Here is a 6,213-nt window from a genome sequence, read left to right as displayed (position 1 = left end):
CGTCTCGTCATGAGAGTCGATAGCGCAACGTGCTCGGCTTCGGCTCCGCGCGTTCGGCTCGCTACGCGGCGAAGGACCGCCCATTCGCGACGACAGGAATAAGATTAGCACGACTTGATGCTGTCGCACTTGTTCCAAGTCAAAAGCAAGAAAGGGAGGAACGGATACGTCGTATCACTGTCAAATATCCAATTTTGTAGTAACCCGACCTATATGACTTTATTATCCTCCGCGAGAAATAGCTCTAAATTTGATGATAAATAGAGCTTTTCGCGGTAAAAATAGATTCTAATTATTACTACACAAGATCGAAAGGAAAATATTGAGTTACACAAATCGTTTTGCGTCATAACAACGCGAAAATCATTAGTTAACTAATAGGCACTCACTAAAATAAGTCCGGCCCCAAAGCCATATTTAGAAACAGCCGCAGCCAAATAAGGTTAACTTAACCGTATACGGGCGAACAGATATTCCTCCTCCTCCAAATTTTAATGAGATATTACCTCCCTCTGTGGGGATATATACTATATGTGTCCCTGTCTTATATAATCCACCACGTGGTCTGTAAACTGTAAGATTTACACCGAACACAACAAAACTTACTCACGATATACTGTGGTGCCCCCACTTACTAGATACGAGCTTTCCAAAGGAGCTTGTTTTTTTGCTTCGACATACGAGCATATTTTGAGATACGATCTTTGTGCGAGTAAGAGTTTTCCTCGAAAAAATGTTAATGACAAAATGAAAATATGAAAAATTTCGTCAGTTGTAACAATGATTTTCCTGTCTTATATAATATAATCCAATCCACCACGTGGGCTGCAAACTGTAAGATTTACACTGAACAGAAAATTTACTCACGAGATATCCCGACTTACGAATGTTTAGAGATACGAGCTTCCGAAAGAGCTTGTTTGCTTCGACTTACGAGCAAAATTTGAGATACGAGCTTTGAGCGAGTAAGAGTTTTCTCGAAAAATGTTTAAATTTCGTCAGTTGTAACATTGCTTTCTCGACGATAAAAAATTTTGTGATAGTAAATTATTTTAAAGTTAGTTATTCCAATTCTATATTAATATTAATTGTATAGTTACGATTTACCCATGCAAAAATTTTAAATTTTAATTAGATATTATTACCTCACTCTGTGGCGATATAACTATATGTGTCCCTGTCTTATATAATCCACCACGTGGTCTGTAAACTGTAAGATTTACACTGAGCAGAATTTTACTCACGATGTATCCCGACTTACGTGTGTTTCGAGATACGAGCTTCCGAAAGAGCTTGTTTGCTTCGACTTACGAGCAAAAATTTAGATACGAGCTTTGAGCGAGTAAGAGTTTTCTCGAAAAATGTTAAAATTTCGTCAGTTGTAACATTGTTTTCCTCGCCCATAGAAATATTTTGTGATAGTAAATTATTTTAAAGTTAGTTATTTCAATTCTATATTAATATTAATTGTATAGTTACGATTTACCACCCATGCAAAAATTTTAAAGATTATTTTTCCGTTTGTAATTTTTGACTATACATTAATAGAGATGTACAGTTATATATGTAGAGTTTTCATTTTCTACTTTTTGCAAACAAACAAAAATTTTACTTTTATATCCATGGGTCCAAAAAAATGACTCTTGATTTAGGGCGAAAATTATTAAAAATTGATAATGGCAAGGACAAGTAAATTTTTGTTTGCAAAAACTAGAAAACGAAAATTCTACATATGTAACTGTACAATCTCTATTATAATGTATAGTCAAAAATTCAAAATAATTCTTCTTCTTCTTTTATCTATGGGCAAGGATGTACGAGCGTAACACATAGACTTGCACTGTGTTCAAACAAATGAGTTGAAGGTTAAAGAGCTTTACAATAATTTATAAGCAGCTTTCTAAGCTCTAAAACTTCATGGCTAAAAGTCACCCCCCGAAAATTTGCAACAGTTCGAGCATGGAAGTTATTAAACGAAACATGTCTATAACTCATTTCCACAATTTTATGCATGAACAGGAAAAAACAATATTAAATTAATAAATAGTAAATTTATTTTAATATTCAAAAAACTTGATAAAACCACAGTCGTTGAACGAATTCAATGCATATCAGTGTATTTATTAGGAAAAAATTGCTTCGAGATACGAGCGATTCGACATACGAGCGTGATTAAGAACGAATTAAACTCGTATGTCGGGGTACCACTGTATATTTGAATATAGGTTTATTCGTAAATAATACTGAAGTTTTGTTATTCGTTGTTTCCGAATATATTGAATTTTGTAATAAAGAATAATAATGAATATTATCGCTCGACGAATTTTAATAGTTAATCATTTTGGAATAAAATACTTCAATTTGTTGTCAACAGATTATTTTCACGATACCTGAACTAACCGCCAAAGTGATTTAAACGGAAGCTATCACTGATTCATAGTCATTATGCGATAACTGTACCCCTTCCTATAAACAGCGTGATAAGCATAAGCAAATTTCCGTTTAATTATGATAACATCCTTATATAGGAAAAGTTTATTACATTGTCTTGTTTTCGAATTAGTATGTGGAATATAGGTACTCTCCAATGGTCAAGCTTTCGGACTCGTGAGTGCGAATCTCGCTCTGGACAGAACCTGAATCGGCAGCAGTGATGTCTATTTTTAGTAGAAAATATAGATCAAATGTAATGTTTTCAATTAAAAATAGCTCATTTCGGCACTGCGCGTGAAATGGCAATGAGAAATCTCTTACTTTCTTCCATGAATCGAGTTGAAGTTTAACCAAGCTTGAGGACAATTCACCCATTATGCGAAATTAAACAAAGAGGGTAATATGAAATTTTACAAATGAGTATAGTATTAATAATATTGCTTTAAAATTTCAAATCATAACGAAAATGGTTATCACATGTATTTTACTCGTAGTTTAGGTTCATAACACGTATGTAAATATTTATCTATGATATTTATTACCGCATGTGGCATCTCTTGGTGCTCGGCAAAACTCCTTTACGTATGAAGGTGAATATAGTAACTAAAAATTTACGAACTTGTTAATTTTTCTAAAATAATTTCTATAACTAGCTGTAAGTAGAATTCTGTCTTAAGCAATTAGGGCATCGTGCCTTAAGGCAAATTGCTGGAACTTCCCGTACCAAAAATTTATTATTTTTTTAAAAACGATTAACATTTTTGAAAAAAATTATTTAGAAAAAAATAAAATTTTTGAGAAACTATAAATTGGACAAAAATTACCTTTTTTTTAAAAATTAAAAAGATTTTTTTTTAATTTTTTTTTTTGAAAAAAAATGTTTTCTTTATTTATTGACATATTTTGGAAGATTTGAACTTTTTTTTCAAAGCAAACGTACTGCTTTAAAAACTGCATAGAGACAAAATATATGGCGCGTAAGCGCCGCGTCGCTGTCTAACGGGTAAAATTGGTACGGAACCCATAGGAATGTAAACAAAATTTATACTTATTATTAAAATCTCTATAAAATATCTGATAATTTGACGTGTATATGTCTAATGATCATTTTTGACCGCCAAATAGCATTTTTTTTTTTTTTTTTACTTTTTTTGTTAATCTCCGAAACCGCTAGACCTGCCCTTATGAAAATTTGATCAATTATTCATCTTGTCAATACAAGTAAATTGTTTTTTGAATTATTAAAATCGGACGCTCCGTTCTCTTACAAACTGAGGTACCGTTTTTGGCACTTTTTGCCCCATATCTTCGGAACGGCTAGACCTACCTCCGCCAAAAACTAATCAGCACGTCTCCTTACCAATACGAATCGAATGTTTTTTAAATTATTCAAATTGCTTCATCCGTGTTCCCGAAATCGTCGACGAAAATTTGTATCCGCACACACATACATACACACACATACATACACGCACACACACACACACACATACATCCATTTTTTCTAAGGTATGCCAAAATATTCAGAAACCTCTGAAACGTAAAGATATATCAAAATTTTCATTTTCGATTTTTTTGCGATTACTATAACTTACCCTACGGGAAGTTAAAAAAAAATTACATCTGTGATAAACTGTGATAGGGAACTGAATAATTTAGGTACAGAAAAGAACGCCTAGTCATATCTTAATTTTTGGTAAATATCATTTGTTTAATACACATGTTTAAACAAACCAAACGTTAAAACAAGACAAAATTCAGATTTGCACAATGAATATATTTGTGTACACAAATAAATGTATACACACAAATATATATATATATATATATATATATATATATATATATATATATAATTATATATATTTATAAAGTATTCTATGCAAAATACTGATCGAGATGGTTGTTTCGAAGTACAAGTTATCCAAATTCACGGATATTATGATTATCAATTTTGATAACATGAAGAACTGATAACAACTCAATTGTTGCAAAATACTGATCGAGATGGTTGTTTTGAAAATACTTAATTGTTGAGAAATATCAAAATTAGATTACTTACCATATTATATATTATTATACTCCAGTGATTGCATATAATTGCATATTATTGAAACCTGTTAAAATAAAATATATTAATTTTGATTTAAAAAATTTATACGCTTAAATTCTAACTATAATAACTGCTACATGCTATTAAACTAATAATGTATATACATAATTTAAAAATCTAATACTTTCTCTAGGCCCTCAACATGCATTTCTATGCATTATTTTATTTCGTGAGATATCTTTCCTAAGGGCCTCTGAACAAATTTTTAAACGGAACACTGCTAAGTCTGCTACAAAGTCTCCAAATGTATTTTAAATATTTTTAATATTATTTTATATCTTTTGAAAATAAATTAAAATATACCACTATTATGAGAAACGATTAAAATGTTACTTTTATATGTAAAAATGTGTAAAAACTTTACTATACACATAAGCTCTAAATAAAGTTTTTTATGGCATGATATAAAATAATACTTTGTATTAATACTTTTATTATAATATATTATCTTCTAGAACATTCAAAAAGTATGTAAGAGATATATATTTATAAACAACTTATTTAATGTTTCATTCAACTTATTCAAGTTTCATTCGGCTACAACTGTTTGGTAGGTGAAAGTAGAAAAGTATTGAAATGTCAATAATTTGGTATATTTAAATTTATTATATATCGCAATATAATATTATATCTCTTACACTCGTATTAGTTTCATAGGCATTTTCATATTTGGGAGTATCTTACAATACAGCTTATTATATAAGTTCAAAACGGAATCTTATTCATATGTGTTAGATATACTTCTTATAACTAATTTTGCACTCATAAAAAATGATATTAGGAGTCATACGAACCTAGGTTAATTTGATCTTTATTGCAATATTTATCTTATTTTATTATATAGTCATTCACTCATTTTATACATATTTATTGACAAAGTACTTCTTGAGAGCATTTTACTCTTTCAGCATGCTAAAAATATTTTTCCTTGTAAGCATCATTTCTATAATGATATATTCATGCAGTATTCATGACAATATTTAAATATTATTTTTACTAGAAGTATATATTACAGAAAATATCAATAATACTTATTTCACGATATCACTTATGTTTTTAATTACACTAATTAAATGCGCCATATCGCTATATTAAATTTTATTTAATTTTTTATATAGTCTGATGAGTGGTATAAATTTTTTCTAATATTTCTAAAATTATATATATATATATATATATATATATATATATAAATGGAGTAACCTATTTAAAAATATGTTTGTACATTTGATTTTTTTTTTTCAATTGAAAAAAGAAAGTTAATTTTTTTTACTCTCGTGTTTCTTCCTCATAACATTTTCTAGGATAATAATATCTTTATAAGCATATTTAAATATCTTTAAAAGCATTGACTAATATAAACTTAAACAAATAAACGCTGATAAAACAAAAAATTATGTTTTAAAAGCAACTTTAGATAAATTGAACTCGAGTAATCGAGCTCGTTCTTTTTAAAAAATTACCATATGCCTTTCGGTGTGGAGCATATTCATACCAACTTACATTATTTTGTAATAAAAGGACTTCCATTGTTAATAGAGAAATGAAATTCTCAATGGTCTTTTAAAAATGCGATTCCTATATCAAATAGAATTCAAAGCCTGGTTTGTTTTCGTTTATTCGACCTGCAAGAACTTGAACATTTAGCAGTAAATGCTGCTATTGTT

Source organism: Ctenocephalides felis, unplaced genomic scaffold (assembly GCF_003426905.1).
Source record: "Ctenocephalides felis isolate EL2017-DRISC unplaced genomic scaffold, ASM342690v1 CF-g0.4_SCAFFOLD_01886, whole genome shotgun sequence".
Lineage (NCBI taxonomy): Eukaryota > Metazoa > Arthropoda > Insecta > Siphonaptera > Pulicidae > Ctenocephalides > Ctenocephalides felis.
Note: the sequence above shows the minus strand (reverse complement) of the source record.